This window comes from Triturus cristatus, chromosome 5_1 (assembly GCF_964204655.1).
Source record: "Triturus cristatus chromosome 5_1, aTriCri1.1, whole genome shotgun sequence".
Taxonomy (NCBI): domain Eukaryota; kingdom Metazoa; phylum Chordata; class Amphibia; order Caudata; family Salamandridae; genus Triturus; species Triturus cristatus.
The window spans coordinates 718,919,912-718,932,429 of record NC_140587.1 but is presented as its reverse complement, the minus strand read 5'-3'; positions in this window follow the sequence as shown (position 1 = coordinate 718,932,429).

Genomic DNA, 12,518 nt, shown 5'->3' with positions numbered 1-12,518 from the left:
GTCCTCGAGCGGCAAGAAGCATACATGTTGGACTTTTTTTAGTGATGGTTGTCCCATTGAAATGCATTGTAGTAAATGCCTGGTTTTGAGGGTCAGGTTTTAGTTACAATATAAATCATTAGTTGGTAGTTTCATACTAATTCTAGTAAGGTGGGGAGTTCCAATGTGATTTCACTCTTTGAAAAATGCTGATCCTCTCGAGGGATCTGATAAACCATGTTTGAGGAAAATATTTCCTTCTCATGATTTTCTTAAAGAGTTTCTCTAAGAGTCCTCAAAAGTAAAATGAGAACACAAATTCTCTAATTTTACAAATATCATCCTTACCATTGTCAGAAGAAAGCCTGACATCTTGATACAACATCTACTTGCAGCAGCAGATACAGACTGCCATTTGATTCCCGGTGAATCCCTACGGGTTCACCACAGAGTTTTAATGAACATCTAGAGTGCTAATTTTCGAAATTCAAGACAAATATAAGGCACACCTGAATGGCCTGTTGCTGGAATTATAGAGATTCCTAAACAGGAGACTGCAGTAAATGAACAAAATAAGAGGTTTCATTTTTGTCATAAAAATGGTCAATAGTGCCCTAGAATGCTAAAATGAGGACACATTTTCTTTAAATTCACAAACATCTTCCTCATCCATGTCAGAAAAAAGTCTGGCATCCTGCACAAAATATATACTTTCAACAGTCTGTCAGTTGACTCCCCAATGTTGTACTTTAGCTTCACCACAGAGTTTTAATGAACAACAAAAGTGTTTACATTCTATATTGAAGACAAAAATGAGTCACTCCTGAATATCATTTTGTTGGAATATGAGCTGTTGAGCTTAAAGCTTTAATGGGAAGTAAGCGTAAGTAAATGAGCAGTGAGGTGTTAATGCAGATATGAAACAAGTTGGTGAAAATTTGAGGGGAGTTATTGTTTTTTAGTTATTATAGGCATAAGATAAACCTAAAAGGGGCTAAAATAGTTAAAGAGAGAGTACCCTATCCAAGTCCAGCATCCCCTTTCCACTTTGTCTTTTCAAGCTACCCAACTTCTCTGTCACTTAATATCTCTCTAATTTTAAAATAGTAACATTTTGATAGATGTTGTGTTGGGAATCGACCCTGCATGGTGTGCAATAGTGTCCCCTGACCTGAGAGCCCTGCTGCGAGTATCTGATCTGGGGTTGCCACCTGGAAAATTTTCTTTATCAGCATGACCTGTATTTTAATGTTTTCTATAGTACAAAAATTCACAAAATCTCCTAAAGCTGCTATTGTTTTACCCTTATCAGTACATAGAATAAACAGTAAGTATAACAAAAAGGCACTTTCTGCTCTAGATCTGCATTAATGGTCCCTGACTTGTAATTCAAGTAAACAAAGACAGAACGGCAATGTTTAAAAAGAGTACAGACAATCTTATATAAAGATCTATTTAAGTATTTGTCTTGGCCTTTACAAATTCTTAAAATGTGAACAAATACCCTGTATTTTTCTATGGGATCGGTGGCAACACAGGAGTTTGAATTTTCATGCCAGCTGCACTTTAATCTGGAGTGTGCGTGAAGGCCTAGGACTGTCCCTTGATATGAGTCCAGTCCTTGATCTGCCTTGAAATGGGGTGGCACACCAAGCGCACTTGCTCTAGTGATAGAAGAGTACTGTCTCTTTCACGGGTTGATGCATGCTTCGCGGTAGTGGCTGCATACTGCATTTTTGCAGTGATCTTAGTATGACTAAACCTTTTCATCTGGGTCCCAAGTGAAGTGGCCTGTTGGCTCACTTGTATAAGTTACACTGCTACAGGTACTCACACCAATCTAACAGGAGGCCCCCACACAGCCAATATTCCCTGCTACTGTCACTGACCAAATGTGCTGAAGAGGGATACTGTCTAAGGGTAGTTGTCACTGTTACTACCTCTGTCTCCAGGCTCTGCTGCAACACATGTCTGTGCTGAGGAGGGGCATGATGGCACCAGTCACCTGTGGCTGGCACGTCTTTCCCCGACTGCAGGAAAGTCTGGACTGAAGAGCAGGAGGTTGGTGCAAGGCATCCTATGAGCCTCGAATACTAGAGAGCCAAACAATGAGAGACCGAGTGTTGTTTGTGCTTACCTTAACAAAGGGGGTAATGCCGCACCTGGGCTGAAGCCCTTACCTGGATACAGGTAGATAAAAGGAAGGTGGAAGAAGACAGAAGGGGGTATCCTTGAAGAGGGGTTACCTGATACATTTGTGTAGTGTGTAGTATTAAGTTTAATTGTGTATTAAAGTACTTTTCTTTTCACAAAGATAAGCCAGAGACATTTTAAAGCATGGGCAAAGGCCAAAGATGTTCTAAGGCATGGGCAAAGTAGGCCATTTGCCAGGAAAACTATCTTTCAAGGGACCCCATTCAAACGTGAATTTTCTCTCTGTCACATGTATTTCTCTGTCTCAACCTCTTCCCCAGAATCTATATCTGTCTACTCAGTATCATCTTAAGAATTTTGGGGACCTTGCCAAGACATATTACCACCGTTTTTGTGAGATGTCATTTTTGAAAGTATAATGTATAATTGGAATGTTGTTTGGCATTAAGCGACCTTGAATTAGCAGAAAATGGATAATAACATTAAAAGTTACTCTGAAAAGGGCCACCACTATATGTCTTGCCAGTGCCCTAATATTCCTTAAGATGACAGTGAAATAAGCTGTGGGCTAGACAATCAGTTATCACTCTTTTGGGTGTCTGTGAAGTACCTTTCTGTGAAGCCTGTGGTTACTAGCCATCACTACAGGTGAAAGTCAAGTGCTGACAGAGTTGTACTTGGACTAGTTTTGCAGAGCTATTGTAGGATGGATTGCAGGACATCAGAGGCAAATGAAACCAGATCCCACAGCTGTTGACTTAACAGCACCTGCTCGTCACGTGGGCCTCAGAACAGGGTCTGATAGAAGGCATCAAAGACCTGATTATGAGTCTGGCAGACTGTCGGAAGCACAGTGGTAGCGGTCCAGCCACTGCCGCCCCGGCGGTCTGACCGCCCCAATATGAGTTGGTCAGTCCGACTGCCCTGGGATTGCCAATGCCACCAGGGAATGGCCATTCCCTGGCGGTTTTGTTGTGGTCAGAGGCCCCAATATGCTTGGCGGTACCGCTGCAATCTTGCAAGTATATCACGAGTTTCTTCTCCTACTCCTCCTCGTGGCAGGACGGAAACAAAGGGGGCTCTGCAGGGCCCCCTGTGCCTCCTCCACATGTGGAGGCACACAGGGGGCATAACATTTGCACCCCTGTGTGCATGATCACCAGTTCCTGCACGGCATGGACTTTAGAGTCCATGACGTGCAGGAACCTTGTTGTGCTGTCCCATTACAGTGCCTTTTTCAAAGTCACCGCCGCTGGACCGCCACGCAATCTGGTGGGCCGCGGCAAGTCTCTGCGGTGCGGGGGGCAGCAGTGATGTACCACTCGCTCTTGCACCGCCAAAACTCGTAATCGGGCCCTTAGTGTTTTTCTCAATCTTTTACTTAAATGCACGCAAGTAGATTTTTCATTTATATGTGTATGCTCTGTTTTCTGCACAGGAATCTGAATGAATTAAAGCTGTCTTCTCCAACAGCATATGTCCCAGTGCAGGCACGTTTTCTGAGCTAGGTGAACATTCTAGTGCTTTATTAGAACTCTGGGATCTTGAAAGGCAGCTGTATCTTGGGAGAAGATACAGGAATATGTTTTTTAATACTGTAACGAGGCTTGTATCATGTACCAACTCCAGGATGGATGTTGACCAGCTAAGAGCCAATCAAAATGCAGCATTTTTGGTAGTGTACAGCTGGCTGAGTTACAATTAAAATAATCAAATAATAAATTGATTCATACAGTGCCCCATCGCATCTTTTGCTTTGAGTTCCAGCCTTCCTTCCCTCTGTTATTTTAGCACAGCTAACATGAATGTCCATCTTCTGACTACCAAATGTAGACCTTTGTTTTTTTGGTTCTGAATACTAAATTACCTCTTCCTCTGTTCATGATGAATATGTTATGCTTTTAATAAATGATGCTTGATTGTCAACAGGAGTACAGATTTGTACAAATTCATCAATGGTATATTATCTATATATGAGATTGAAAATCACTTGAACCAATCTTGAGCAGTTTCACAAACCAAATGCTGATATGCAAATGCTGGTGCAAGTAAATAAACTAGGGGGCATATTTATGAGGGCATTGATACATGGTTGCACCACACAACGTGGTACATGCACAACGCAAACCTCTAGGTCATATTTATGAAGCCACATAAAGGAACTTTGTGTGACTTTGAATGGCATCAAACATATGGAGTAATGCAACGCAGCACAAATCTCTGCGTTGCATTACTCTGTGCAAGGGAGGCGTTCCCTGGGCATTGCAGTGAGTGTTCCCACGCAAATCCCATTACTTTTTACGCATTCCTAGATTTACCAGACCTGGTTAACTTGGTAATGCACCAAAAACATATGCCTCCCCATATGAGGCATAACATATATTTCTCCTTGTTTTTCCCCTCTCTCTGTGTGTGCTGCATTTTGCGGCACACTCAGAAAGAAGAAAATGCCTCTATGGATTGTTTTTGTGCAGGAATGTGCCCCTTCCTGCACAAAAACAATCCTGCCTACAACACAGGCACCCTTGCACCATGGTGCAAGGGTGCCTGCGTTGGCGCTAGGCTGCCGAAACTGTGCCGGTGCAGAGGGAAAGGACAGGAATGCACTGTATTGGATAAATACAGTGCATTCCTGCACTTTCCCTGTAATGCAGGGCAACACAGCCCTGCGCCACAATTCTTGAAAATATATCCTGAGGTCGCGACAGGATTACAACTGTGTGTTACAGTCAAACAAAGAAGGTGTGAATCAAGTTTAAGTTCTAAAGATGATATTCAAGTGATAAGATGTGATTATTGCACAGTGCAAGATGTAAATGGTGCAGTAGGCCTGTTGTGTTGAATAAGTGGACTAACGCATTCACTACAGGATATGTGTTTTAACTCAAGGTCACATGTTCAGATCTGGTGGGTCCACTGAACTTTCATCTTTCTGATCAAAAAACATGAGTACCATTGAGTTGTGTAAAAATAAACACCTGACATTTCAGCGCCCGGATACCCTTCTGCGTGAACAAGCGCTTTACAAATACACAAGTTATGCTATAGATCAAAACAAATTGGTTGACTTGTTTATGTAAATAGCCAGTTAATTAAATCACTTCAAAAGCACACAATTAAATTTTACTTGTCACAATGGTTAACAGGGTATATTGAGAAAATATAGAATTATAGATAAGTAACTGTAACTAACAGGGCCTTTCTCATCAAATGATTCTGTGTGACATCATATAGACCACAAGAGTGAAGTACAAGTTGTCTATAATATCACTCAGAAACCCAAGGTGAAAAGCATCTACAATATTCAAATTTTCCCATCTACAATTTGGAACTTTGTTTGCAGCCTATTGCTTCAATTGCTAAGCAGAACTCATTGAGTAATGGAGAAGCCATACAGAACACTACTTCCCCTTCCCCTCCCAAATGTAACATAAGCCAACCATAGCCACTAATATTTATCCCCCTCCCAAACTGAAAAACAACCAAGGGCCATATAACATACAGTGGCCTGGTAGTATGCCGGGAATGTGTGTCTGTTTTCTGCTTCCTCAGGGCACTTTTATAATAAAGAAGCGGAAGCATCCACATAAGCTCCCCTTCTGAAATACAGATAGCACAGGCACACATACAGAGGCCTCATTTACATGGGGGTGGCTTCATGCAAATGAAGGGAACACTTTGTCTCTGTGCCTGCAATGTATTACTGCATAAGGGCAAAAATGCCATCAATAGATGCACTGAATTTGTGGTTGGAAAGCGAAGATTAATTACATGAACGCAATGGATGAAAATTAATATTGAAACTTTTGGAATGAAATTGAAGTGCATCCTCACACTTGTCCGAAGCATTATATACATGGACATCATTTAAAAACAAATGTTATTTGTCAATATACACATACATTGCAGGCCCCTGAAATCCCAGAGGTACCTGCCGAAGCATTACAAACATAATATCATTGACGTTTTACATTAGTAAAATAAATGAAGAGGCACTTCATATGAAAAACAAACCCCCGATACCCCCCCACCAACTCCCGGATCCCCCCCCAACCGCACCAAACCATGACCAACAAGCAACATCCTGCATGAGCATAGACTAGACAGTTCTGACTGGCCCAGATTAAGCCCTCCCTCCCTAGGGGAACTAAAGGGACCCCTCTTCCTGCTCCTCCAGGACTGGCTCCAGGGGGATACCTCTGTAATCTGCCCAACGCTTCCATATCTTATAATGTTTACGTGGACAGCCCCTGGTTGCAAATATGGGGAGCTCCAAACCCATGCTAAAGTCCAGACCCCTCTTCCACACATTCAGAGAGGGAGCCATCGGAGCCTTCCATGCCCGGGCGACATCCCTCTTGGCCAGCTTGAGGCCCAACAGTAGCAGGTGCCTCTTATATGTGTTTCCTCCAATATCAGCCATGACGTGCAGGAGTGTCAGCTTAGGGTCCGTGGGAAGATCCCAGCCCAGCACCTCAGATAGGCAGGACAGCACCCCTCTCCAAAAACCGGATAATGAAACACAGTGCCACACCGTGTGAATGAAGGAACCCTCCTCCCGCCCCATGGACATCATTTAGGAGTTGCAGTTGCGACCCATAGCTTGCCCCTTGCTACCCTAGCACTGCCTTTGCGACCCCTGTCCTCAGAGTTGGCAAAATCAGTGAAAAGATCCCAAGGGTGTCTCTCATTATCAGACTAAGGCTCTAACCTAGTTTTTTGCTCATTTTTATTACATTAATAGTGAATGATAGTTTATTATTCACTATTAGTGTAATACAAAGTTGAACAGCAAGATCTGTACCTTCACTTAGGTAAGAAAAATAAAATGGCTTTCAATGTATGTTATGTGCATGCATGTGGGTGAGAGTGTTTGTGTGAGTGCGTGTATATGTGTGAGCATGTATGTTTGTATGTGAGATCGTGGTTGTGTGTGTGTCAAAATGAGTGAGCAAATATAAGTCAGTCAGAGTAAGAGTGAGTGAGAGAGTGTGAATGAGTGATTCGGGGTGAGAGTGAGTGCAAGAGACTAGGTGAAAATGAACGAGTGCAAGTGAGTGCTAATGAGAAAATGAGTGTAAGTGAATGTAAGTGAGCCTGTGTTTTTATGCTTGAAAATCCGCTGTTGGATCTGGCATGCCACTTGTCGTATAGAAGCACCCTTGGCAAAATGTTGGCACTGGCTTACGGGTGACAATACTTGCATATGGGAAACCCTCAGCAAAATGCTAGTGCTGGCATACTGTAAGTACATTTTGGCACAGGGCACCCATGAAAAAAAGCCAGTGCTAGCCTACTGAAGGATAATCTTGGCATTGATTGCACCTGTGGCAAATTCTGGGTGATGGCACATTGGAGGGAATTCTTGGCATATGGGAAGACAACTGTGGCAATGTCATGAAGCCATCCATGACAAAATGCAGTTCACAACATATTAGACATAACCTTTGACATAAAGGACATCCATAATGCAAGAGTATCAGTATGAGGACAATTCTGGCATTGGCATATTGTCTGTAATGTTTGGGCAAAAGAGTCCACCATAGAAAAATGCTGGTCCTAGCAGTGGAGGTAATTTTTCACAGAAGGGGGCAACCATATGACTTTTTAAAAACACAATTGGGTGAACTCATGGGGACGGTCAAGTTTCATTAGCTTGGCATGTCATGAAAGAACTTGAATATTTAGTGAGTGTCTTTTCAGAGCCTATGACTTTTTAGCACATGTATGTGAAGATTGTGCATTAAAATGCACTAGTAAAGCAAATCTTTTGAAATGTTTGAGAGAAACCCCTACCCTCTGTTCTCCCCTAGAAAAATATAAAACATTATTTGTGCAATTATTATGTAAATTCAGTAATGTTAATTATTGTGATGTCATCAGGATAAGGGTTGTGTGACATCTCTTCTTGGAGCAATTCAGGGTCAAAGGACATATGTTGTCACTTCCTGTGACATCATTAAGGTCAACGGGTATATGTTTCACTTCTGCTACGCCTGGGATTTTGATTAATCAACGTTCATGGTTATATAAACCTTTTTGTCTTTACTCAGATGTTTCATGAGACATGTCTGATTAATACACAAGGCTTTTGTCTAGGCAGTGCACAGGTCCTGAGCACCTTTCCATCCTCCACCACTCCTGAAGACATGCAAACTCATGAGCCTCAGAAGGCGTGTCATGTGGGACCAGCCCAAAATGGTGGATGCATCTTAGAGTGCATCCTCAAATGAATCCTCCTTAGCTAGAAAATCATCCACTGTCTGGACCACTTCTGGTACCTCATTCATTCTTTTCAAAATAATATTTTAAGGGCTCATTCATAGTCAATAAACATTCCACATGTTTCATTATCCAGCAGCTATGGAACATTAATGGTCTCTCCATCTTCCACAGTGAAGACAATTGATAAATGCAACAAATAGCTGTCATGGTGATTCATTGAGGGAGGAAGCCATTGTACACCTACTCCTTTCTTTTTTTCAGAAATTGCATGTTTATTCAAATCCCTCTATGGAGAAATTGGACTCTTGCCAATCATCTCCCCAGAATCACAATATAAACATAGTCACACTTTCCACTGAGATTCTTTCTCATCCTTTGTTCACAAACTTCTGGTTTTACTTCCACTTCTTTTAGTGCTGTTAGGGATTTTTATTCTGAAAGACACAGAAGGATCAACTGGAAACATATTTCTTCCCTTACTTATTTCCAGTCATCTGTATTTAATTAACACTACAGTATCAATAAGTTCCAAAAAGGAAGCTTGACAATGTGTCTAAATTCATTTATCCTTAATTTCCCCTCTCGATCTTCAACCAGATAATATATTTTGATTTCTCGCAATCCAAGAAGTTTCTGCTGTGGAGTGCCGAAAAAAAGATGTCACAAATGCCAAAACATCCATCCCACTTTGCCGAATATCACATAAAGCGTTATCAGCAGAATATGCCAAATAGGGATGTTCAAATATCTTTTTATCAGACAATAAGTTATCGTGACTATACAAGCAAGGGATTAGAAGTTGTAAACAAAGGAGTAGCCCAAGTCAGCACAAATCCAGTAAAAGAACCGATTAGGAAACTGATCGTCTATAAATTGTGCTGGGCGAAAAGCTAAATATACCATTAGAGAATCTAAACATTCACATAACCTAACAAGAGCCAAAAAACGTTGCCAGCTGAATGGACTACTGGGATATCAGTAGACCTTAAAACTGAGGTCTGTTTTAAGCTGTGTCTCTTGAGCGAAATCCCGGACAGGATTCATTATAAGGACTGGCCAACAGAGTCTTCGGTTTCACAGTCTGTCAAGAACTAGATGTGAAGAAGATCTCCTTCTCAACTATCCCACGAGAGAGGCACTCCCCCAGTAGCCACAGTGCCACGCTGCACCATAATACACTTAATACTCTTGTGAAAAGTATCAAGTGCCTCCTTGAAAGGAAGAATCCACAAGAGCAAAAATCCTCATTGGCAATCTTGATCATTCTTGATAGTGATTGAGAGACTACACTAAGGCTGATGAACCAGGCCCTGCTTGTCAGGATCACCTCCGTTGCGCCGAGGCGCCTTCCTAGCCTTCAGCGGACTACAATTCCCAGAAGGCCGGAGTCCCGAGGAAGGGATTTAAGCGCCAGGGGTGCTCGAGACGGTGCGCGTAATTGACGTCACCAGGACCTCTCGAGGCTGCGAGAACGAGAAGAGTCCGACTTCCGAAGTTGCCGGAGTCGAACTCAACGTCAGAGGCTCCTTGTCCGAATTCCCGTGTACCGTGGGCCGAGGCGGAAAAGTCAACCGCTCGTCCCGCATCCAGGAGCAAACGGTGAGTCTGCGAGTATTTTCAGTGGCGGTGTTCACTGAAAGTCAAGACCTTTAGGTTTCAGAGGGGCGGCTCTGCCACCCTTCGCTCCGCGTCAGCGGCGGATCGGAAGAGGACTATTCCGAGCGCTGCAAGGCTCAGATTGGGTGCCCCCCATCCCCCCCAACAAGGCACCGAACTGAGACAGTACGAGGCGGCGGAATACAGCGGCGGTCACAACCGCATATTTCCGAGCGCCCCCCTCATCTCTGCATTTATTTTCCTTATCCTTGCTTACTTTACTTTGCACTCCTCAAGACAAGTCCCAGTGCGAGGTGTTGTACAAACTATAGAATAACCCTGCTTTCTTGGCGCCCTTGTGATAAACTATTGAACACTGCCAGGATTGCCGGAAAATTGTTTTTCCCTGGTCTTTGAAGTCTCTGAGCAAGTTGGAGTTAACCTTGCTGGGGAAAGAGACTACGAAAGATCCCTGGATACCCATCAGTCCCAACCACATCTAGGGGAAGGGTAATAGTATATCTACGGGGGGGGGGGAACAATCTTTAGTATGTTCTAACAGAGAGTGTATCAGGAGGTGATGCTTGTGTTTTCTATCGTTCCAGGTGTATGCTTACTGGGAGGGCATGTATCTACCTCGGGACCCCAGGCTATTCATTTTCAGGTAGAGGCATTGCATTACTAGCGAGAAGGGTGTAGAGTAGCTAGCAGTTCCTGTATTTGACGCTGTTGCCTTTGTCGTTTCAGGTTTCCCTTACCCCGCTGTCCCTTCCCTTTCCTTTCCCTCGCCTGATAATTTGAATGCCCTGTTTAGTTACCTCTTCAGGGACTTGGTAATATCAGGAGGTGGACGCTACTCTCTACACGACTGAATCCTGCGGAGCCGGGCCTGACACTGCTGGGATTCTTACTTGCAAAGTGCAGGTTAAATACAGAGGTCACCAGCAAGGGTCAAACTCATGAAGCTGCCTGTGAACTCTCAATGTGAAAGCTATTTGATAGAGCACCTGCCTTCAAGCTGTAATGCTACTAATTATTTAAATATACATAGAGAGGACTTTGCATCCTCCCAGAGGAGTATTATCCTCTAATCTAGTGCTATTTGGTTATTTGGTGTATCATTCTGGCTTCCACTGGAATGCCTGAGGGTCTGCTTTGCATTTGAAGAGTGTATTCAATCATAATGCTTTTTTAAAATCTCCTTTATGCATTCTATGTAGAAAGCTGTTTTTCCCCAACAGGACATTTTTTCATGAGTGAATGCCTCGATTTACACGCATTGCCACGTGAAAGGCAAGCCTGCTGGCTTTGTCAATGCCTATTTATAGTTAGAACGGTGCTGTGCTGCTTACTGTTTGCTGTTCGGGTCCGTTCATACCTATGGGTTTTCAAAGCCGCTGTATTTTGAGACCGTCATGCTGTTGACTGTGACCGCAATTATTTGGCTGTTTTCATAATTCTAACAAAAGTAACCTAATGCACATAAACAGACTATGCAGGTGTGTGCGCACAATTCGGATGCTGTTTCACGCGCACTACGGCTTGCTCCGTGCACACGTGAGCTTAGGAAGTACTCCATCCGAGCCCGGCAAACACTGGTCTGTCAACATCACACCTGAACAAGAGCACTTGAGGATACGTCCAGCGCCTCCCACGCAAAGGCGGAACCCATGACAGGCGGAACAATGGCGCGCGCCCTGGGGGGTGTTTCAAGAGCGGCTGAGAGCCTGCCTTCATCTACGCGATTAATCTTCTTAGTCAAGTCATGGACAAACATGGCGCTGCAGTGTGAGAACAAATACGCCACTGTACGCTGATTGTTGTAAAGAATAGGGAAACTTTGTCAGGTTATAGAAGACTGCTTACTTCATTTATGACAGCCTGCAGTGATAAAAACTTTAATATCGGCGTCGGCTCAACTTCTAGTGATTCTGGGCAAATCACTTAATCTCTGCGTGCCTACCAAAGCAATGAATGTGTGTGTCCTTGTGTAAAGGAACTGGTGCTCATATAATGTGGTCCAATACCTTCGGGTCGCGCTATATAAAACAGCAAAAAACAAAACAAACAACAACAAAATAGTAAGCAATTTAATTAAGCGAGAAGGCGACCAGAAAACACCACCAACTGACCAAGGAGAATGCGACCAGACCACAACACCAGTAAAACATCATCAAAAGCTGAAGAGGCTCTGACCTGCGGCGAAGGCTCCGGAACCACGTGGAAAGCCATCATATTGCTTAAAGCGCTAGAATATGCGATATATGCCATTAACATACCACAGGGAATTAAAACAGCGCTAAGGGCTCCTCACTGGATTCTAACTTCCAAAATTTAAAAACTCGTGTATTGAAATTCACGATGTATGAAACAGTTTGCATGTTTTTGTAAACCTATGTTTTTAAAAACTTGTAATGAGTATGAAAAATTAAAATTAATTCTTGAAATTCGATCAGAAGAAAGCTTTCATGTTAAATAATTAACAGCCATACGAGTGGTACGAGTGGAAAATGCTCTAAATATTTGAAGCATACTGAAGTAGAAAGTTTTCTTTATAAGCAGGA